The 23,979-nt window shown below is 38.0% G+C and overlaps 1 protein-coding gene across 2 annotated transcripts in view; it reads right to left on the bottom strand.

The window, feature by feature from the left end:
* Positions 1–1,012: 1,012 nt before the first annotated feature.
* kcna4 (potassium voltage-gated channel, shaker-related subfamily, member 4) overlaps positions 1,013–23,979 on the bottom strand; it is a 92,868-nt gene continuing 69,901 nt past the window's right edge. Inside the window, exons 3-4 of one of the 2 annotated variants that reach the window (XM_036136001.1) lie at positions 12,030–12,249; positions 1,013–1,033 (exon numbers count right to left, since the gene is read on the bottom strand). The gene's annotated coding sequence lies outside the window, so the exon portion shown is untranslated. Of the gene's footprint in view, positions 1,034–2,519; positions 12,250–23,979 lie in introns of those variants that run through there. The other variant, XM_036136000.1, reaches the window with a different exon arrangement.

Genomic DNA, 23,979 nt, shown 5'->3' with positions numbered 1-23,979 from the left:
AGCACCTAAATATTTCCAATGCAGACTTCAACTTCTCACCAAGGTAATATTTATACTCCAAGGAAGCCACTTAAACAGTCTTTATCACTGACTCAATAGTGTAATAGACCAAAAAAATAATTTTTATCATCATTTCCAGGTAAGCAAAGTTCAAATTGGGGTAAAAAATATTGGTTAACTTGACATCCTCAGAGAGTCCGAATCAGATTTATTGACCATGATTGGCAAATATAAAAGAACATATAAAATTAACTTAGTACTCAGTACATCACACACTACGGAGATGTTATTATTACGCTAATGGTTAAACAAAGCGCAGCTATTCTAAATAAGCACAGTTCATTTCAGTGAACGCTTTATGGGTCTTTCTTCCCAGAGTTTACACTTTCTTAACTTCCTCTTGAGTCCTGCCTCAGACACATAAATGTCCTCATTTGACTCAGGTGTCTGGGTAATGGTAAGCTACTGTAAGGCTAGTTTGTGTCATGTATATTAGCATAATTGAAACACATGTTGATTTTTTTAAACAAGAAGTCCTCTCATGTCTTTGAATTTTGCATACTGGTATGAAGGACATAGAGTTGAGGTTCTTCTATATCAGGACGTGGTGCACTTTGCTTTGACATCATTATATTGATTTTTATTCATATATACGGATCAAACATCTTAAGAGGCCATTGTGGTGGGCAGGGTTAATGCCTGCAACTCATGTACGGAGGCCTCAGTCCTTTGTTCTGTGACAGCTGTCCTGGGTTTGAGTCCCGGCACATGGACCGTTGCCGCATGTCTTCCCTCTTTCTCTCTTTTTACTGTCAGTCTACTTCAAAATAAAGGACTCTAGTGACACAAAAATTGAAAATAATCATCTCAGTTCCATGGTGTGGTTCTCTAGACAGAGTTTGAACTCCCACAAGGGGTCAAACGATTACTTCCTGAATCACTCAGAAAATAGGTTGGGCTGTTGTCAGTTGGGCCTTCTTCAAGCATTCAAGATGCTGAGGTGAGTTCATCTTCATATGTGCAGACTGAGCATCTGCATAGTGTAGAATTAAGTGAGAGATTAAATGGGACATATCATGCTTTTCAGTTCTTTTCATATTGGAATCATTCATTTATGATGTATATAAAGTGGAACTGCAAGTTTTTGATCCGAATTCCTCGTTGATTTACCCCCACATTGCCTCTGTTCTGATGTGCCTCTTAGAGCAACTCGTTTTGGTGAGGTCCCTTTAAATCTAAAGGAGGCGCTTCACATGCCGATCCCTGCCAGGTCTCAGCGTGTTCAACTTTCACCGCATTCGGCCATTTCTGCGTATTTAATGAACAACCAATGACTTATCCACTTGTAGCTTTGGCATCCTTCAGATAAGACCACAAAATCACTCCAAGAAATAAAAATGGCGGATTCCCGAGGCTGGTAAGCTGTGACTTTGTAAAGCAGTTCTGAAGCAAATTATGTGACGTAATTCTTAATAAAACATAATAGAAAACAGAGAAAACTGAACGGCTTAAAAAATATGATCCAAAAAGTATATAAAGATTTCTATGCTGTACCTGATCAGAATACATTCAATTTTTCTGCGCTAGAGACTCCAAGTACACAACAAAATGTATTCATGGGGTAAAAAGTGGATTTTGCATTACATTTCCCCTTTAAGTAATGTTAATAACATGTTTGTGTGATTAGAGCAGTAGCAGGTTTAGAGCAGTAGCAGGTTTACTGCTCAACCTGGATATATCTTAGCGCTGGAAGCCAAAAATAGCCCAAATGCTTGTGTGATTAGTGTAATACTCGGGCTTTGAGATTTTTGAACATCACCAAAATCTCTGTTACAGCTTGGCTGTGTCAGATGCTTAGAAAGACAAGGTTGAAATAATATTCGCCTAAGGCTGAAAACACAATTTACATACACCATAGTGTAATGATGGTATTGACAAAAACCTCTAGGATCCTTCTTTCACAAGGTAGCACACCAACATCTGAGAAATCCCCTAATTGGTAGCAGAGCTTTTTTATTAAACAGACTGTTTATAAAGCAACTTCTTCATTTAATTGCCATTACTTTAAATCCCCTATGCCCTCAGAACACCTTAGGATAAAGAATGAGCAGGAGAGTCACTTGGGTATTCTTCCAGGATTTGTTGCCCCTGTATCCGCACCTTGAATCTGCATAAGATGGTGAATAGATAGATGAATAGAAGGATGAACAATTTCTCTGTTCTTTTTTTCCTACCCCTGTTGGATATCAGCCAATCAAGATGTTGTATTGTCATTGGTTATGGGTCACCACTTCAGTAGTCAATAAATTATTCATGAAACCGTTCTGGTAACAGCTTTTATTAGACTACAATGGTTTAAATATTTTTAGCTTCAAATAGAATCACATATACTTGGGCATTTCTCTGGGTTTCCCCAATATTTGTGGCATTCTGATGTTTTGACTATAAATCCATTTCAGAACAGCAAATGCCACAAAACTGAAACCCCCCCCCCCCAAAAAAAGCATCGTTAGAACTGCTTTGTTTTCTGAATTTTTATTGAATATATTATATTTTTCTTTAATCAACATTGCACATATTCCATTTTCAATCACATCTCATATTGCTGTCTACAAAATGTTATGAATGTAGAAAATAGAGAAGTTGGAAGGCTTACCCTCCCAACAATGATAAAGTACAATGAAATGAAGGAAACAGAACAGGAGATTTAAGGTCAGAAGTGACGAGCTCCAACGGTACAGAGAAAGGGAAGAAGAGGAGCACCCTCAATGGAAAAGAATACAAACATACCTTGGGTTAGAATGCATATTTCCTTAAAACAAAGCATCATGCAGAATAAAAGCAAGGCTGGCCCAAACTCACATGGATATTTCTCAACACCTGAACTGTAGAAGTATTTTACATGTTCGTTAACATAGTCACGTGTTGTTTCTCCTTTGCCGATTGACGATATTACCTTGATGCTGTTATGAGCGATGGTGCCTATTGAGCAGTTCTAATATTAGGCGTACACGCAGGTGAAGCAGGAACAGTAAAAAATAAATGCACCCACCTCTTCTACTGTCCCAAACACTGATAGAAATCCCATCACAGCTCTCTTTTAAAGAACAGCTTACTTCTGGGCAGGCAAAAACGACCATGAGAATCATTGTTGATGATGATGATGATAGATATGCTGGAGTTCAATCATAGTGTAAATATGACTGTAGCCTTGGCTGACCAAACTGCACTAGCTTGCATAGAAAGGTGATGATTATCTGTTTGTTTGTCCCATTTAGCTTTCTTTTGGGTTGAAAAGTAAAAAAAAATGTACATTGTTCACTGGCGTTTACTGTGATGTGTGATTCAGATTCCTGTCATTTACACACATCGGCCCTCCTTCATCAAGCTCTCTGTCTGTAAATGCGAAAACATGCTAAGAGACACACCGCAACTAAATGAAGGCAACATCTGCTGTGGCTTTAACAGCACACAAGCACATAAACCCATTTCACAGCTAAAAAAAGAAAAGCTAAATACAATGAAAATGTTAAATTAGTGTGTTGTTTTTTTAAAAGTATAATGTGTATAAAGTCCTTGAACTTTTTCACAGTTTGTCATATTGCGACATCAAACTTTCATGTGTCAGACCAACAAAAGGTATTACATCCTTAAGTGGAAGGAAAGACATATGAGGTTTTCTGATTCTTTTCACAGATAAAATCTGAAAAGTCTGGCATGCATTGGGAGCCGGCTGCAACTAACTGCCCATCGACTCCGAGTCGCTGCCCCTACTAGGTTTCCCACTGTGAAAAATGCTGGTTGCAGCGTCATGCTGTGGGGAGGCTTGTCTTTAGCAGGGACAGCGAGGCCGGTCAGAGTTGATGGGTGTGTGAATGGAGATAAATGCAGCACATTCCTGCAGAAAACCCAGCAAGAGGCTGCAGAAGATCTTGGCTGGAGGTTCACCTGCTAACAAGACAGGAGCTCTAAACAGTCATCCAGAGCTGAAATGGACTAGTTTAGATCAAAGCATTATTCATGTGTTACAATATACTAGAACACCGATTTGTGCAGTGCAGACACTCGCCACCTAATCTGACAGAATCTTAGCTTTTTGGCTGGTAATAAGGGGCAAATTATTTCCAGACATGCAACACTGTTAGACATTCAGTACCTTAAAACACTTGCAGCTCCAATTGCTGCACTAGGCGATTCTACATGGTGATGTCTAAAAGTGGCTGAATATGCACGCACGCAACACTTTTCAGATTTTTACGTGTAAAATGTTCTGCAACTGTTACTTTTCTTGTTACAGCAAGGATGTTGTCCTACTTCTTGTTGGTCTATCGCAGTTATAAAGTTGATGGTTGTAATGTGTCACACTGTAAAAACTTGAGTAAGAATACTTTTAGAAGGCATTTGAACACACTGCACTATTAATAAATGCTGTTTTTAGTGATTTTGCTAATGCGCTGACTCATGACTCTGTCGGTCAGTATTCTCTGCGGTCTCGCCATAAAATCTTCTTTTCTATAACCTTTTGAAAACATTATAGTTCATAAATTTGATCACTTTAAAAGCTTAACTCCAATATAGTCTAGTTACTTCTCATTGGACCCACAGTTAGAGACACTCAGTTTACAGACAAAATAAAAACCTAAGTTCCTTAATCGGTGATCAGGTAATTTCTCTACCTTTTCTAACGGGGAGTCGCTTTAGTTTCATCCACAAAGAGGAATTAATTTGATTCACTGTTATTTGTAAGAGAGGAAATCTCGAAGCTTGATAAAGGGAGGCCAGTGTATTTCATTTGTTTTGCATTTTCATTTGTAGTGAAGCCATTCAGACTCACGGGCTGAGGACAGATGCGGTGATAAGATATGCTTCTGTATTCGTAGCTGCTTTTGTTTTCTGACCACGCCTAATAGCACACCGTTTCAATAATGTCCTCAGCGGTTCACAAAAGTGGAGCACTCCATGGCGTAAGTCACCTTCTTACACCGCGCAGCCGAAGAAAAGGTCCTATTCAACTGATGCTTTTAGGCTCTTCATTAAAAGAAATTCTGTTAATAAATGTATATATTGATGTTATTTCAGCCATATTAAACGCATACATCCAGTCAATTTAACAAACGGTTGGTTTTCTGTCAGTTTTCCAGATTTTTCAGACGCTGCACAGTGTTTGCAGCAGCGTCTCTGCTCTGCAGGAGATAAGTGGTTAAAAACGATGTGAAATCCTTGCTGTGAGTCAGTCCTTGGTTACTAATTCAAACGGCACCACTGGTTAGCACTTTTGTGGTACTTTTCAGACAGGTGTGATTTCATTCTGATGTTTAGACAGAGCCTTTCTCTCAGGCTGTTACATTAGCTTTTATCCTCAGACTAATGCAGCTCTTGCAATCTGTATCTGCTGTAGAGAATATCAATAGGAAGGTGTTTGAGAGCATGTACAGGAAAGAAAACATAACACTTTACTTAGTTTATCTTCTTTATGTAACTCCAAAGCTCTCTAGAACAAAATATCGTGATTTGCCATCTTTTCAAATATTTGAGCTAATTTTGATTTGATTTGATTGTTGACAGTTTATAACAGCATGAATTGTTTACTTTAACATTTAAACAAGGCTCTAGGATCCTATAAAGTAGTACTATATCTAAACCTGATTTAGGGAGCCTTGTTTTGCTATTTATTCTATTAATTTCTGGACACAGAGTAGCTGCTTTATATCCTTTGAGATTTTTTTTTATTTTTTGTCAAAGAAGAATTACCTTTCATTCAAGCAAAATAGACAAATTTGCTTTATTTTTTTAAGTAGCTGATAGAGCACATGCATTCCTGGACCTCAATGCATGAGCCTAATTGTTAGACCAATCCTTAACAAGGTTTTTTTTTTTTTTAATTAGTTAACCTGCTGACTTAATTTTATTATGTTATTATCAGATGGCCCTTCAGATTTAAAGTGTACACCTCTCAGCCTTCACACCTTGTTATTTGCTTATTTACTGAATCACACCAATTATAGCTAATGTTATTACACCGATGATTTAGCAGTGCTGACACAACATATGATATTCATATTCATCTCATGAGGTGTCCTGGATAAATATCTCCTAATAATTTAGCTCCGTGTACTTCCTGCTTCCTGCAGCAGTAAGTCTGTAATTACCAGACCTTGCGATGAAGCTCTGAATCCTTTGCATGACATTGCATGACCCCTCTCTTTGTTATGACTCCGCTGCTTATTCAAGCAGATGTAAGTGAGCCATGCATCAGCACCGCCGCAGCCCCGCAGCCTGATAAATTATTTTAATTTAGAGATAAAGGAAATCGGTTAGAGGCTATCCAGATTGTTTGTTCCGCTTGACTGGGGGATCAATTCCCAGGCCGGTCATGTTCTTGTTGCCTTTCCTAACCTGTGGGCATGTTACTTTTTGGCTTAATGTCCCCTGTGGTGATATCAAGCTGTAGCTAAATCATTTGTACCTTAAGATGTATTAAGTAGCTTCCAGGCACAAGTAAGTGTTGGTGTGATTTCACCGTTTAAGGTCTCTGAGCACCCGGTGAGCTAATGTTCAGATTTAAATCCTCAGGTTATGCCCTTTCCCTGGACCGGTGCTGATGGGATTTACGGAGCCGATTCAGTTGTCGAACAGCTTATGCTTGAGGATAATCTGACAAGATCAGTTGAACAGAATCAATTCTGAACATATTTTTACACCCTGGTTATGTTGTTATTCAGGAAAATGGAAAATTCTCCAGCTGGATCGTTCTTATTCTAATCTGGTCTGCAGACATAATGCGGTTGACCTTGTAAAAGGGTTATTCTGGCTCAAAGATTAGTATTTAGGGAACTGCTTGGCTAGATCTGGTGAAAAGTACCAGATCTATCAACCCACACCTCTAAAGATCACCAGTTAAAGAAAGGATGTCTTGATAGAGATCTTGCTCCGTAAGTCTTTAAAAATTAGGCATTTGATGTAGAGTCCCGACCTTATACTTAAATAATAATTACAGATAATTAAAGTTGATAAAAATCAATGTACAGTATATCTCAGTAGCATTATGGATCAGTAAGTATCAGTGTCAGTACGTTGATATCAGCAATGCTGATGCTGCTGTTTCTGCTCCACACACTTGAATGGCGAATACAGTGCTGGCCTCACTGTCCCCTCAAAAACTGCTTCTTATTTGCTACTTTAAGCTGCAGTTCTGACAATTCCCATAGGGAACATAAAATGAACGTAAACAGAAGTATTCTTTATATATTACATCTATGTTAAAAGTTACTGTTAAAACTTTTAATCAACAAAGCTATGTTTAATTTACCTGAAGATTAGTAAAAAAAAAAAAATCATGAATGAAATTGTATGTTGGTAAATATTTTCAAATTCCCAAATAAAAGGTGCACATGTCTAATTAGCCAGAGCAATGTCCGCTATGCATCGAAAATTTAAACTTATTTTTATCTCGTATTCAAACTTTAAACTATCACGTTCATGTAAAACACACGCTAAGTTTACACGGACAAAAGTAATTGAAAATAACGGGCCAATCAGATTGAAAATGCGTCACGCCTATTGGAAAATTGTGATCAGGTTGAGCTCAATCTGAATAAATTGTGTTCCAAATGAGACGGGTGGTTTACGGCAATCGTTGACCAAAAAGAGACATTTATTCCGATCATGTCACTTGGATTGGGGCACACTGACATGACCGTGCATGTGTGCCCCGTCTCTCATTCTGTAGCACAGGAAGACCAACAGCACGTGTTGCTAAGCCTGTAGCTTTATTATGGAGAGCTGTAATGTTTCAACCCTTCTTTGAATCTGCCGTGGGTTCGTTCTGAGTGATCAGAAGACACAGAATGAACACACATCCGCGTTTGTTTGTAATTTTTCATATTCCGCATTTGCTTGTACATGATTGTTAAATAAAGTAAAAAAATATATATATTTATTCAGCACAGATGGGAGTACAACTTCTGTGTTTTTTTGGGACATTTGAGGACTCTGAATAAAGCCTGGTGCATGTAAATGTAATTCATGATCGGATTAATTGCTTTTGTGCCCATTTAAACAACGTATTTGGATTATTTTTTTCTTTTTCAATCTCAACACATTTCAATCCGATCAAGGAATATTTAACACGTAAACATAAAGTCATGTTTAACTAACAATAGTTATATTTTTAGTTTACTGTCGTTCTTTTCAAGTTCCCTGTTGCTGTTTTTTGATGCCAAAAATAAGAGATTTTCTCCTATTTGATTTTGGATCACAACCTTTCACAAGTTTAATGCAAACTGAAGGACATAATTAACCCAAAAAAGCTTTAGCATTCATAATTCTAAAAACTTTGCAAATGTAAAGAATTAACCCCTGTTGTGGTCCTCTCTAACATATGGATTTCGTTCCGCAGAGCTCCACACATCCATCTGGAAATAGAGATGTATTTGAGAAGGAGGGCCCTTGTCAAAAATCCTTGCATATGATTGGATAAACCACTTGTCGGTCATCTTTACTGACGTGCTACAAGCTCTTGCCAAACCCAATTGGGAGAAGGGCAAAAACTTAATTTCCACCAACAAAAGGCTTCAAAGCTGTTATCTGGTGTGTTTTTTATATATATATATATATATATAATTAATGTTCAGTAGATTGGACAACACTGATGAAATAGCAGCACCAATGTTACTGCTTGCTTCGTCGCTGCGAGCCGCCATTGTCTGAGTCCAAACAATTGCTTCTCTGATACGTCGCATCTACGAAAATCCTGCCCAGCGATCCTGATTGGCTCGTCCGTTTTATGTGATATTGAAATCTCTTCCAATGGCAGCGAGTACAGATGGATGTGTGGAGCCGTGTGGAGCTCTGCAGAACAAAATCCACGTGGCGAGAGTCAGGTTATGTCCTCCCAGTTCTTTTGTTGAAACTGCAGTAATAATAACCGACCACACATTTATTAGATCCTCTGTATTAGTGTTGTGATTGTGTCCAAATCACCACAGATGTTCAGCAATGCTGCAGTCTCTATTTTTCTGACAGTTGCAGATATTGTTTCCCAGCAACAGTTCCTGCAGGACAAGGACTACACACTTTCCAACATGGGGGTTAACTAGGTTTAAAAAGCTAATGTTCTTTCAGCACATCACCAACAATTTGTAGAGCTTTATAATTTTTTTTTGTATAGATATATATGACTGCACACGTGCATGTTTAGTCTTTAACAAGCTTACTTCTCGCTGCTTGCTTGCTTGCTGCTGTGCAGTTTGTTGAAGTGGCCGGCTAATGCTAGCATGTTTGCGCTCTGTTTTGATGTGACTTCTCGTTCGTTCCGCTCGTTACATGTTTCTATGCGCTTCCTGTTAACCGTGTGCAAACAAAACTTACAGAAAGAGCTGTTGTCCTCTTTAATACACTAAACTATTTGAATTTAGTAAAACATTTTACCGAGAAGTGTTTTTAGCTGTGCTTTACGGGGCCTTTTCCACCAGACTGGTTCAAGTGCCTAAATGGTACTTGGGCTTAAAAAGCATCAGCTCTTTATTTTTCCAGGGAGAGAAAAGTTCTCGCTTGACCTGATTAAAAATAAACCTGAATGGCGCTAGCACAGCAGCGGTTTGCTGCTAGAGGAGAGGAACGAACAGGGGCTTGGGGTGGGCTCATGATCAAACACTAACTACATGAGAAATGTATGACGACATAATGACATTGCATCGACTTGGCTCTGGGATGGTAGAAAAGCAAACTAAACCCTTTTAGCACTCTCTTTAAGAACTGGAGCCTTTTTGGTGGAAAAGCCCTGCAGCAGCTAATGCAGTCTCTCTCTCTCTCTCTCTCTATCGCTCTGAACAACTTAGATGGTCAAGGAAACCCCAGATAATGTGCAGGGGCAATACATTTCTGCCACTTGAAAACAGGCAAAAAATGCATCTGCCTATGTTTCAAAACATGGGCTGATTTTAAAACACTGCCCATGTTTGAACAGATAGTCTGTACCCGAACAACTGGAATCCAGAAGCTGAGTTTAGTATATATAAATAATCATTTTAAAATGTCTTTATCAAGACCTGGATCTGATACCCAGGGCCATCCATGGGTTTTCGGTTTTCTTGTAAGTGGCATTTGATCACAAACAGTTTATCAATCACAAGAAGTCAAGGAGCACTTCAAATAGTTATTTTGCTGATTAGGTTAAACTGAACCTGTAGCATTGTGTTAAGGGTTATGAAAACATTTCTTGGTTTTGTTCATTCAGCTCACCTTTTACAAACTATTACTTGGCTAATGTTGATTTTTTTTTTCTTCACATTATTTCTAAAGACCTTTAGTCTCGCAATGGCAGGAAAACCTCAACATTGTAAAGCACCACCTGTTGCTGTTTCCACGTTTGCTTTTCTTTTTAGTTAGTATTTTTTGAGAAGTAACCAATTTTCCCTTTAATGTATTAAACCAATGGCCTTGGTTAAAAGAAAAAGTCCTCATATTAAGAAATGACAAGTAATGTCTACTGCTTCCCATATACATCATCCCCTTAAGGATTCCCTTTGTGAACTACTTAACATTTATTTTAAAACTATCTCTTGGTTACAAGCGTCTTGACACTAAGGAAATATTTGGAACATTCAGTAAACTTTTTTTTTTCTGAGGAATACAATTCATGAGGCAAGTACAAATACGAATTTTCGGAAAGAGCAGGAATGTGAGCTTTGGATTTTCTTTAGGGAACACTATGTTTAAGAAGTCTAAATTCAAGCTTTCAAGTGTAACGGTACCCAACACTGTATAGAAAAGGAAAATATAGGGAAACAAAACACTGTCCTCATAAAATCATGAGCTATCATTTACTACTACCGGCAGGGCAGCTCACTTTTCTAATAATTTCATTCACAGGCAACATCGCAGGTCTAAGAGACGTAACTAAGTCCAATGGTTTTCAGACAAAGCTGCACAGAGATCGGCAAACTCAAATTCTACTATCAGAAATAAAATAAAAACTGAAATGCAAAAAAAAAAAAAAAAACAACAAACAGCAATGAAGAATGTTTGAGCAGCATCGATAACAACAAGAGGAATGCGATTGTTTCATGTTTTCAACAAACCAAACACAGATTCTTGTGGTTGATGTTCATAACAGTCAAAGAAAGTTAAAAAAAAAAAGTCTCAAATTACTCTACCTGCAACACATCTTCGGACACACATGTATAAACGTCTGATATTTACATCTTATTTTATCCCCCTCCTATACGGAGTGCATCTATATCACAACGTTTTTCAGAAGTCCACAACGTACAATAAATTCAGGGTTTCACCTTTGGTTATGTAATTATCAAGGCTAGGTTTAAAAAAATATAGAACACATGTTCATGTTACTTTTGCATACAGTAAATTCAGAGTGAAACATATCAGCAAAGCAGCTGGTCAGCTCTAAATTTGCATCTGAGAAAATAAATAATTAAAAAAAAGTAATGTATTTTATCTTGTCAATAACCCGGAAGGTGAAAGTTCGCCGAGTTTTAACTACCGTTTCACCATGACAGAAAGTGAATGTGGCAGATATTTATGGCAGGTGTTTATGTGACTGACATCTTTGCTTTAGTGTAAAGTGGATCTTGATGAAAGTCGATACTCTTCCGGTGTATTTCAGTGAGCTGCGTTCTCTCCCATAACTTTATATGACTCCTAAATGAGGATTTTCTTGTGTTGCGAATATAAATAAAGATTTTTGTTGCCAGCAACTCAGGCCAGCCTTGTTATGTTGACAATATGAAACAGGAAAAAATAAATTTGTAGTGCTGGCTGCATAAGAACAGAGAGCCAACTTACCATTTAGGAACCAATGACGCCTACAAAGCCGACCCAGCTAAAACATAATGCCGACATTACAACCAAACATCTCTATCATATTAAAATATTCACATCTGTTCCTTACAAGACACTTTTTTCACATGAAAAGAAAACATCTTTAAACTTTTATAAGTCTCTTAGTATCATCACTCCATACATTTATATATTTGTAATTAAGGCAATCATTTCGGGCCACGACTTACTCCTTTTCCAAGTCCAGTCCCAACCCTTTGAGGGTTTGTTCACTGACAGATCACAGCAGCGTTTGTCTCTGCTTCTCAGAATTTGTTCGAGGTCCCGCCCGGTTGTTGCTTTTTTCAGTGTCCCCCCTAGGGCTTAAAGTCGACTGGTCACAATGTTTTGCTTGTTGTCTGCACTCTCCAGAGACGTGGGGGATATTCCCTCTCTCTGTAACTGGCAGCGCTGCAACAAAGAGAGAAACAGGAAATGGGAGGAAGTTCGTCATCATTCTTCAGAAAATGGCACCTTCAGAGTGGAGCAATTTGCCCAAACACAAAGCTGATGCAGTGAATGTTTTTCTTTCCTGCTCAGAGGTTGTGCATGTTGATACCGGAACAGACACAGATAAACCAAGTTAAGAACAAACCTCATTAATGCAGTCCGGTATGAGCTTTCTTAAAAGCTCATGAGCTTTCTTAAAAGCTCATACCGGTTTATTTACGTTTTGAAATGGTCTTACTGTGTTTAGTGCTTTTCTATTACCATTATTCTGGTAAAAAAAAAAATGTCATTGCTAAAGAATAAACTTACAAGGAAGGAACAGTTCATGAAGCACAAGCAGTAATGGGAATAGTAACGGAAGAACGGGTAGGCAAACGGAGAGAGTAACGTAGGAATCCAGACGTAAGCAATGACAAATCAGGGGCTTAAATACTGATGGAACTGATAACTGATAAATACTGATAACCAGATTAGCCAATCAGAGGGGATTTTGAGCAGTTGTTGTAGGAGGAAAGCAGGGAAGCTGAGGGAGAGAGACAAATTAAAACGAATAGAGCTGAACTGAGAAACATAGGAAATATCAATCAAGGGGAAATGATAAACAGATCTAAGACGAACAAATCTAATAGCACAAAAGGACAGAAGACATAAGAAAAAACACAAAAGTATGAACTGATATATCAAGACCTTAAAAAAAGTAAAAAAAAGAAAAAAAAAACATTCCAGCTTGTGCCTATAAAAAAACATGTCAGAAATTGCTGCTAAATCATTCAGGCTTTTTTCAGTTGGACTGTAGAAGTTTAAAAATAACTTAATGCATTGTCACTCCCTTGTGATAAAGTTGGCTGCAAATTATTACCAAACACAAAAATTAACTTGTATACTTTAACGGCTAACTGTGCAGAAAGAAATCATTAATGATGCCCTAACGTAAGAGCACAGCTAAGAAAATAGCCACTGACAGTGCTTTGACAAACGATGGAATAAAAACGTCACAGTTTTTAATATACTGGTCTTCTTAAATACTTTTACCCAGCTGTAGTTTTGACGGTCACAATTCAATTTAATTAAATTTCAATTCAATTAAATTTTATTTGTATAGCACCAATATATGATACGTGTCATCTCAAGGCACTTTCCAAAGTCAAATTCAATCAGATTATACAGATTGGATCAGATTATACAGATTACTCAAAAAAGTTTCTTATCTAAGGAAACCCAGTAGATTACATTAAGTCTTTCCAAGCAGCATTCACTCCTCCTGAAAGAGCGTAGATCCACAGGGACAGTCGTCTGCTTTGTCCATGGCTTTGCAGCAATCCCTCATACTGAGCATGGATGAAGCAACAGTGGAGAGGAAAACTCCCCTTTAACAGGAAGGAAAAACCTCCAGACTCAGTGTGAACCAATGTCTGCCTTGACCCACTGGGGATTAGAGAAGACAGAGCAGAGACATAATAAGAGTGTCATAAATTTAACCAACACCATTGTTTCTATATAAAGCCAATAAAACTTTATGAAAAAAATTACTGTATTTTAACACAAATTGCTGAAGGTCAAAAACATGTTTAGAACTCAAAACATGTTTCATGGTTACACATATGTGCAGGAGTTATTTTAAAAATGGATGTGCTTCAATTATGAAGTAACTTCAAAACAACCTCTGCCTACTGCGGTAAATTAGATAATATCCGTTTATCAGATATAAAGATCAATGTATCTGTTACCGTATGGCCATTGTGCTGGTCCAAAAGAGGAAAGGGAGTCTTAGCAATCCTCAATTCTAAATAAAAACAATGGAGATTTGTTTAAAGCAAATTAACAGCAACTTTGTAGTTGTACACAAAAATTTATTATAACCACCCTCCACCCCCCTCCCAACTGCTGTTGCTAATTGGCCAGGAGTCTAAGATAACCTTCGCTGTTTCTGTGTGTTTCTTGTTTAATTGTATTTTAACACAAATTGTAATTCCTTCCTCATAAAGTGTTTATGTTGTTTTGGTTGCACCCTCTGGGGTGAAACATTTTTGCAGAGTAACTGTTCTGTGTCACAGCTATTTGTGCTTATTAAGATGCGCACTATTAGAGACGAGCGTCCTCTTTTTAAACAGAGCAGCTGTTGTATAATTCTCCACCTCAATAATTTGAGGATTTCCATAGTCTCACAGGAGCTAAAGACGTTCTGTGCGCAATCATAGCTGCAGCAGGCAATTAAAAGAAACATACTGAGTATTTGATCTAGTTCCATTATTAAGGCTACAGAGCGAAAACATGTGGGTATTTACATTTATTTATGTTTGCAAAAAAAAAAAGCTGAATCTCCAAATGGACAAATGTAGCATTGAGTTTTAAAGACATCTTAACGAGGTTTGAAGTGCTTCATATCTTGTCAATTTAAAGTCACACGCTTAAATGTATTTCAGAGGTATTTTTTGTTATTAGCCAACACAAAGAGCTGTGTGAAAATGAAACGTGGTGTTTTTAAAAACAAAAACAAAAGTAAAAATCTGAAAACTGTGGCATACATTTGTATTCAGTTCCCCCGAGTCAACATTTTGGACGCGCAATCCCAGCTGCAAGTCTTTTTGTAATATGTCTCTGCCAGTTTTGTACATCTAAAGGCTGGAGCATCTGCTCGTTCCCCTTAATACAAAATAGCTGAAAATCAGTCAGAATGAATCGAGAATGTCAGTTTTTAAGACTTGCCCCGGATTCTCTACTGGAATTAGGCCATTTTAACACATGAAACTCGTTATAAACCATTTGATTGCAGTTCTGCCTGCATGCTTAGAGCCTCTCCCACAATCTCAGGTCTGTTGCTTAGCGTCGTCTATCTTCCATTCAACTTTGAACAGCTTTCCCACCTGAAGAAAAGTGGCTCCACGGTATAATAATGCCACTTACAGTTTTGTTTGGGTCAAACAGCATACAGGACTTTTTTTTTTTGGCTTTCTGTCAGCAAAGTCTGTCTTCTTCCCGTTCTTTAACGAAGGCTAGGTTTGCAGAGTCCATGATTGCACAGCCAGATCAATATTGTAAATAAGATTGTCAATATTTCATGTAAAATCCCAATAAAATACATTCAAGTCTGTGACTATAAAATGACAAGATGTGGAGTTCAAGTGTTGTAAATACTTTTGCATGTGTTAAGTTGATTTCCTCTAATGTGATGAGAAAGGAAGGGTTTAGATTTTAAAGAAGGAAACCAAAGCCTGGACAAAAAGAGGGACACAATGGCAACATTATCGCCATGCTAAATTTTACAAAGAAGAAATACTTTGAACTATGAAATGTGTCTTTTTCTCTACTATACTTACTTCTTTTCTACCTTCTCTACTAAATGAAGACAGATAATGTCTGACAGGATCTCTAAGGTTCACGTTCTTCATAAAGGTATTTTGTATGAAGGCTATTAAAATAAAATCTCAGTGGTTTTATAATAAGAAAGAATATTAGCAAATTCGGCTGAATTTCATCTCAATGGGAGGGACTTTTATTAGGATGGAGCATTGATTAGGTTAAGAACATTACTGCAATTAGTTTTCATAAAATGGCTACTAGAAGACAAGCAGAGCCTGTCAGCACTATGCAGATTTTTAGTTCTTATTGCATTTTAACTAGAATGGTCTAAGTCCCGTCTCTATGAAATATATGGCACAAAGACTGATGTAAAGGCTAAATCTAGGAATGCAACCTGTACACGAGCAGAGCAGAAAGGAGATAAATGAGAACGTGGGGCAGACTCGGTCTAAAGCTGACCATTTACACATGCAGTTCACAGTTCTCCCATAAAGTGTTATCACATGACAGCAGGCAGGAGAAGAGGCACGGTACATGTGAAATATATGAAAACGGGAAATCTTGTAATATTGAAAACCCACAGTAAGCCTCATCAAAGTAAAGTCTTTTTCTTGAAGCACTGTCCAGTCTCTGTTTTATTATGCCTTTCCCTGTTGCAGGCTGAGATCGTGGGGCCTAGATATGAAGATGGGTGTTTTAGGTTTGACACCCTGTTGTCAAATGTGATGTTGGAGACTCCAAGTTTGAAGTAAGAAAGGGAGCATTTCCTTGAAGGGAGTAGGTCATTTTACCCTTTCGTCACTTTGCAAACTAGCACATCTGGTCATTTTGTACCTCAACTTTGTCAGACAAAAAAGTTCAGACAAAATGGTGCCATCTATCGCAGGGTCATTTTGTACCTGCCATTTGTCATCTCATACCTGCTAGGGAGACGTCTCCTACCCACTTTCACACTTGATGATTTAAATATATTCTCAGTATTTTTGCTCATAGCGAACTGTAAGGAAATGTGTCAGCTTGAGGCCGGTTGGTTATTTAGGTTTGATCAAATGCTAAAGTCTGTCCTATATTAACAGAGTCAATTAGCCCAAATAGAGATTAGGGAAGTGATAGGAAGTAGGAAGAGATGCAACAGTAATGCATAGATACAACGTAGGAAACAGAAGTTGATAAGAGACAGAGTTGTTACAAACAGCAATAAATTAAGTTTTGAAGGTTTGAAATTAACTATATTGATTTATTTGTTGGGAGAGGGGGATCATTTTGATAATCCTTTTCTAGAAAAAAATTAAATAGTGACTGTAAAAGATAAAATGATGATGTCTGTTAGCTGTGACATCATCCAGGGAAGATAGATCACCCCCTATTACCATATAACATAGAAAGGATTCCTGGATCAATGTGAACTTCTGTGCTTTCTGTGTCTCTGATCTGTCTTCTCATAAAGTGGTCGAGGCAGATGACTGCGCTATACCTGTTCTGGTTTTGCTGTGGAAAGTTTTCTCAAAGCGTTAAAGGGACTAAAACTTTTTTAAAACTCCCAATGATTTCATGACAAAATGTTTTACAAACTATATGAAACATTGTCTATATAGAAGACATTTTTTAGAAGCTGAATTTGGTTTAAAGGACCACCAGAATTAGAAAAAACGTAAATACCTCAATCTGTGCACAAGTCAAACATCCATGAAATTATCATAGATTGTCTTTTGATTCTTTTACACTGAGTTTATGTTTGTGAAATGTTTTTATTATCCCAAAGAACGGGATTCTTATTTTGGCCAAAAGCATTGGTAACAAGTTATCTCATCTTGTGAACCCCATACTATGTATCACCACATATTATTAGGTGGTTGTCAGGTTAGACTCCTTTTATTTGTATCAAAGATGAATGACGGCACTCACAGATTTTCCATGAGAAAGGAATATTTAGAAACTAATTCACAGTCATTATGAAACACACACACACACACACACACACACTGGATCTTCACACACTTGCAAACATCGTGTTATCTTCAAAGGAGAGTTCTGGTCATACATCCTGAAGAGCTGCTGAGTCAGCTCAGCAGTAATTCTGACATTTTTAATAACAGCACTTGTGGCAGAAAATTTACACAATCTCTTCTGTGAAGATGAAATATCTATTTTTATACTCAGCAGGATAGGATCTACACACGGTGCCATAAATAGTATGCACCCCCCCCCCCCCCTAGAGATGTCATCCTTTATTATTATTATTATTATTATTATTATTATTTTGTCACAGCTACTTGTGTCAAGATAGTGAAGTTGTTTTATCAGAAAAAGATAACCCGAGCAAGTACAAAATGCCATTTATAGATGACAGTTTTATTTAAAAGCTAGCCAAACCAATATAGGCGAATGCAGCAGCTGTCATTAGGCGCTTGCCGTACCTAAAAACCAGTATTTTAGATTGTTGTTGATGAATTTAGTCAATCTCTTCTTGGAGAATGGTTTTAATTCTGCCACACTTGAGGATTTCTGAGCATTAGTGGTTTGTTTGAGGTCATCACAGCAAATTTAAGCCATTATTTTCATGCATCTGACTACTTCACTTTAGGCTATTTTTAAATATAAATCTGTACAAACATTTTAAATTTTTTTTTGGAAATAGTATAAAACTATTGTTGTTTTATTTGTATTGTGTTGCCATCCTCTTTCTGTGCATAGGTTTTATGATTTTCAAGTTGTAAGCCCAGCATAGAAGATCTAAATGCATCGATATTAAGAATGGCAAACAATATGAAAGATAAATGTAACAGTCGTTTTCTAAAACCTACACGTTAGAGTGATCTGAATATGTCATGTGCACACCTGGATGGATTTTGTTTCACCCTTGAACCTGCTCAATTCTGTGGCAATAAGGAGCCAAGGCTCTTTTTTTTTTTTTTTTAATGCCACACCACGACACTGTCTGCTCAAGGCGAAGCCGGGAGCACCGCCTTAGACCCGTTAAGATCTACAAAACGTCCTCTCTGCCAAGACGTCATCCCTATTCACTGTTCAGGGGCCCGGCAGCTGTTTGACGTGGGACTGGATTTAAAATGATTATAGTGTTTGCAGAAAGGAGCCAGTCGAGACTGCCGGAAAGAAATCCTGCAGGTACAACAATTATGTGGGGAGGTTTTTATAGCCTCAGAGCATGAAATGATATTAACTAACAAACTGCAGGCGGTTGATGGATTTATTAAAGGCAAATGACTCAACAGCTACTTCACCTGATTTCTGAAAATCACTTTGCTGTTTAGGGACAAACAAGCTTTGATTGTCGAAAGTTAAATTAAGGCATCTTCTAACCAATTACTAAAAGTCTTATTTTCTGTGCAGATTGAGTTTGGCTTTGTTCAAACCTCAAACACACTATTGATATTTTTTCTCTCTAATTCATTTTGTTCTGTGGTTCTGCCCATCGACTGAAGTCGAGTTAACCCATTTTCTTTAACTATAATCAAAAGCTTCGTTCAAGTTGGTGACAGAAAAACAGTGACAAGTACGGAGGAAGTTTACTGCACCATTACAGAAATTAGTTGTTTCAAAACGCTTTAGATAAACACGGATTCAGAGAAAGTGGAGCCTCTGTATCAGCAGGAAAAAAAACTAAAGAACTGACTTGCAAAGAAAAATAAAGGACAACAAAATGTAGTTTTCACATTTGAATGACGTGTTTAACCTGAATTTATTCATATTTTAGACTTCCGATTTAACTTGCGTGCTTTATTCAAGGGATTTTTCTTTACAGGTTCTGGTCATTTTGTTTCTATACCATCTCTGACCTTTCCATTTCTGGTTGTTTTTGCATCGATTGATTTGTACCCTCTTGTCAACCTTTCATTACCCACTTTGAAAGCTGATTATTTTAAGTCATTTTTCATAATCTGTTGACGTTGTGCTGTAGGGAATTGTGGTAAAATGTTTCTCATCACTATATCTACAAGCAGAGTTATTTAGGTTTGATTAGGGTCGATCTCCAATATATCTCTCATATCAACCATCAACTGGCCCAATCATTGCTCAGAACTACTGCAGAACTGTAATGTTCAGAAATGGAAATTTTAAATACAATTAGATTATACTTAAGATCTGAGTCTTTTCTTGTTGTCATTGTGACATTTTTATGTTGAAAATGACAAAATACAACATAAATGTCTTGTAAAAGCAACAATGTGACAACAAGGTATCGACTGTATCTGTTTTTGTAACCGTTTTTCAAAGATGTGCTGGGTGATTTTAGTGGCTTTTAAACTAATTTAAAAATAAGAGAATCATTTTAGTGATGTTTTATATGGTCTATTAAAATAAACATTGTGGCTTTGAATTTATGTCCTGCTACAGTCTTAGATATGCATATTGAGCCTACTTTAGTGTTTCTTTCTATTAAGAGTGTACAAGTGTCTTCTACTCTAAAGTAGGCTCTCCACAACTCACCAAAACTGTAAACACACAACCCTTTAACTACTAAAACCTTTTACCGTAAATATTTTTGCACGTACTTTGTGCTTTGTAAGCAGCAATTACTGCAGAAAAATGTCCCCCCCCCCTTTCTGCTTTCTTTCACATCTAATGGACATGTAAGTTGCATTTGAATACAACTAATGTTGCACCTGTAATTTATAATACTTGTGACTATGGTTTACAGATTATAAAAATCCAGAATGTAGTGCCTCAGATTACAATAATACATCCTAAATTGAGTAAAATATTTTAAGCAGGAATATAAGGCTTATGAAAAGTAAAGTATATTCATGTCTATGCACTCAGTACTTGGTTGGGGCTCCTTGTGCACGGATTACTGCATCAATGCGTTGTGGAGGCAGTAAGCTAGTGGCACTGCTGAGGTGTAATGGAGGTGGTGTCTCAACTTCCTATTGATAATATCCTATAGATACTCTATGGGGTTTAGGTGAGGCGAGTTTGCTGGCCAATCAAGAACAGGAACATCATGGTCATTGAACCAGCTTTTGATACCTTTGGCAGTGTGGGCTGGCCAAGGTCACTACAAAGCTTGTAACCAGAAGGAAGACTGAATGAAGGATCAATGTTGGGCAAATAAATCAAAAGGAAGCTACGTGTCCAAGTTAATGCTGACAATGCTACAAGTAAGTAGCTCAAGCGCAGATAAGGGATGATAGTAGCAGCAAAAATTATTATAATAAAGTATATTTTCTTTCACAATGGCATTATCTGATGTGCCCATTCTTGTGTGTAGATGTTTCAGCCATTTTACAGGTTTTGTTTTCCTAAATCTCAGTTATCTTCATATTGTGTGCACATCGTGGGGAAATGCCTGATTTTCTTCGCATCCAAACTAATAAGATGAACAGAAAGGAACAGAAGTGTTCGTCTCTGTAAATCTAAATAATAAATGAGAGGATTTAAAGCAATGCATCAGTATCAGGCTATGAAGAGAGGACCTGCAGGCCCTTTCCCTTCCAGGCCTGTACACGGCTCGCTCGTATACTGGGTCACAGTTTTGTGTGGACATGGTCAGGAGGGAGAAAGAGGAACAGATGGAGCAGTTGGCTGTTTTCTTAAACAGCCTCCAGAAGCTTAAAGTGTATCATGTGAGAACTATAATTTTTAGCCAGAGAAAGAGAGCAATCTAAATCATTTTTCTAATAATTTTTTTTTAGTTTCTGCACCACACGAGCAGGGAGCCTGTTTCAGCAGCTCCCATTCAGTCATGTGTTTTTGTCTTTTTAAATCCATTGTGTAGCTTTGTTGTGTGTTCCTGTTCCTGTTTTTTTCTGCCCTGCTTGTACACACTGTGGCACTGACCATTTTGTGATCAAATTTGCTTTTATGCTATTTCTTATCCTGCTTGTGCGTTTGCAGACCACGTGGCCAGCCATGGATCTATGTTTACATCAGAGATCAGCTGTTAGCTCTCGGTAGCACCTCAACGCTGCCTCCCACTGAGCGACTCGCTATTCCCCGCAAGCTGAAAAGCAAGAGACACGGGACCCACGGTTGCATCAGGCATCGCAATCAGGGGAGAAGGTACTGAGCCCTCATGATTATTATGGGGAAAGATAGAGCCCTTCCCAGCAGACTGAATTAATTGACGGCATTTACCTAGCATAAAAAAAGATAATTAAGAGGGCAGTTTGGTTGTACTGAGACATGGTTAACCGCATTACGAACTCCAGACACATACATAAACATGTATGACTTAAATTTATTGCTGAAAGAACCAAGGAGAGCCGGAAGGAGAGAGGACTGGGTCTTGCTTTTTGTGTAAACGATAGATGGTGCCACTCTGGACATTTAACTTTCAAAGAAATGTTCTGCAGTGAGGAAATTGAGCTGCTAGCTGTTAGCATGAGGCAGTATTATGTAACGTGGTGGTTTACACATTATCGTGATAATGGTGTATGTTCCCCCTCCGCTAATGCTGCAACAGAATGCTATGTTAACCACATTGTTACTAGCAAACTCATCATCCCCCAGTCCTTTTTCTGATCTTCGGTGAATTTAATCACGTCTTTCTTTACCCCACTCTCCGTACTTTCACCCAGGATGTTATCTGCTCAACCAGAGACAATAAAGCTCTAGACTTATTGTATGGTAACACAAAGGAGGCACACATCTCTTTCTCCCCTTGGGGCACCTGATGGCATGCAGAGGAGATCAAGTAATCATTTGAATGAGGTAAGCTGGAACAGAGACACATTTAAAACTGGGGACCAGGGTTGGGAACTACGGTTTTAGAACACACCTTGGTTCATCTCCAGTCTCTTTATAAACCCCTTGTATACAGAGAACCACTTTGTTTGAAGAGCTGTGTGCTCCTCGTGGAGAGGACATTGACAGCATCACAGCCCATATTAGCTTCTGTGTGGAGCACAATATGCATCTCATGAAGGTTTGGCATTTCACTGGTAAGCCTTGGATCAACTCTAAAATAAAGGCACTCCTCAAGGATAAAAGAGTTTTTAGACAAGCAAACGGCGAGTATCAGATACTTTTACAGAAGGAACTAAGAAATAAGATCAGGGATGGAAAAAGCATCTTCAAGAAAAAGATGGAGGACCAGCTGCAGTAGAACAACATTAGGGGGGTTTAACAACAATTTCAGTTCACAAACCAAACTCCCAAGCTGTAGGTGATTTAGGGTGGTTGACTGATCTAAACCAATTCTTCAACAGGATCAATCAGACACTCACCCCTTCCCCAGCCCAGTCACCCCTGCTGCAACCCTCGTCATCTTTGATAACTGCACGCTTTTTTTCTCAGAAACTCACGCCCCTCTGCTTCAAAATGACACTTGAGGTGAGGAACAAGCTGCAAAAGATCACGGTGCAAAAGGCTGCAGGACCAGATGGGATCAGCTCCTAGCTCCTGAGTTGGTGTCTGTGGGCACCAGGTAGCCCCCAAGGACCATATGTGGTGCTCACAAGTCTGTTAAAAAAATAGCACAACTCTCCAGTGAGCTGCATTTATAATATTTTATTCAGTTGTTCTTCCTTTTTAATCATAGTTGTATTTACATAGATTTAAAAATGACACAAGCATTAAAAACATGTTTATATTAAGTAAAGTCCATGTGAGCTTAGACTCTTGTAGTTCAAAGGTCAGTACAGGTAGCCCTTCGTAGCCCTTCCACATCTGTAGCTTAGTCACAGTTATCAGCACATGAAGTTAACAACCTCTTAAGATAAATTGCGTTTCTTGACACTGGTGTATATCTTATGATTTTGAAACTGATCACAGGTCTAGAATGTAGTGTTTGGTATCACCTTAAATGGAACATTTTCGGCTTTCATTTATGCCAGGTTTGGGGTCATTATGACAACTTATAATTCAGCAGAAATGATGGGAGCCCATATGGTTTTCACAATCATTAGGGAAGACCTGATGAAACATCCCAGAGTGAAACTATTAAGTGCTCGGACCACAATACTGGTGCCAGAAATGGCTGGCTTTCTCTTTTATAATTGCATTGTATTTTATGATTGTGTACAGCACTTTGGTCCTGTCAGTGTATAAAGTGCTTCATAAATAAAGTTGGTATGGTATGGTATGGTACGAAGGTGGTGTAACACAACAACTAAGACAAAGTCATACCTAAAATGCAAAGTTGAAGCGGAATTCGGGATATCTTTACATATGATTTCATATGGGCAACAACAAAATAAATGGTTGATATACCCAATACTTTGACAACAGCTAAACTTTTAAAGGTTTGCCAAAAAGTCAAAGATGAGCTGAAGTTTTCCAAATCAAGCAGCAACATATCTGAAGTGACCGTTGAAGATCAGACCTGATATTTGGGGGAAAAAAAAGAAATTGCTCAAGTATGGCCACCACGTGTCAGATCTTGAGAAGATGAACTGTGCTCCTACATCCCTAATATAATTTCTTCAGATA

The sequence above is a fragment of the Fundulus heteroclitus genome, chromosome 4 (assembly GCF_011125445.2).
Source record: "Fundulus heteroclitus isolate FHET01 chromosome 4, MU-UCD_Fhet_4.1, whole genome shotgun sequence".
Lineage (NCBI taxonomy): Eukaryota > Metazoa > Chordata > Actinopteri > Cyprinodontiformes > Fundulidae > Fundulus > Fundulus heteroclitus.
This window is presented reverse-complemented; position numbering and strand designations above follow the sequence as displayed.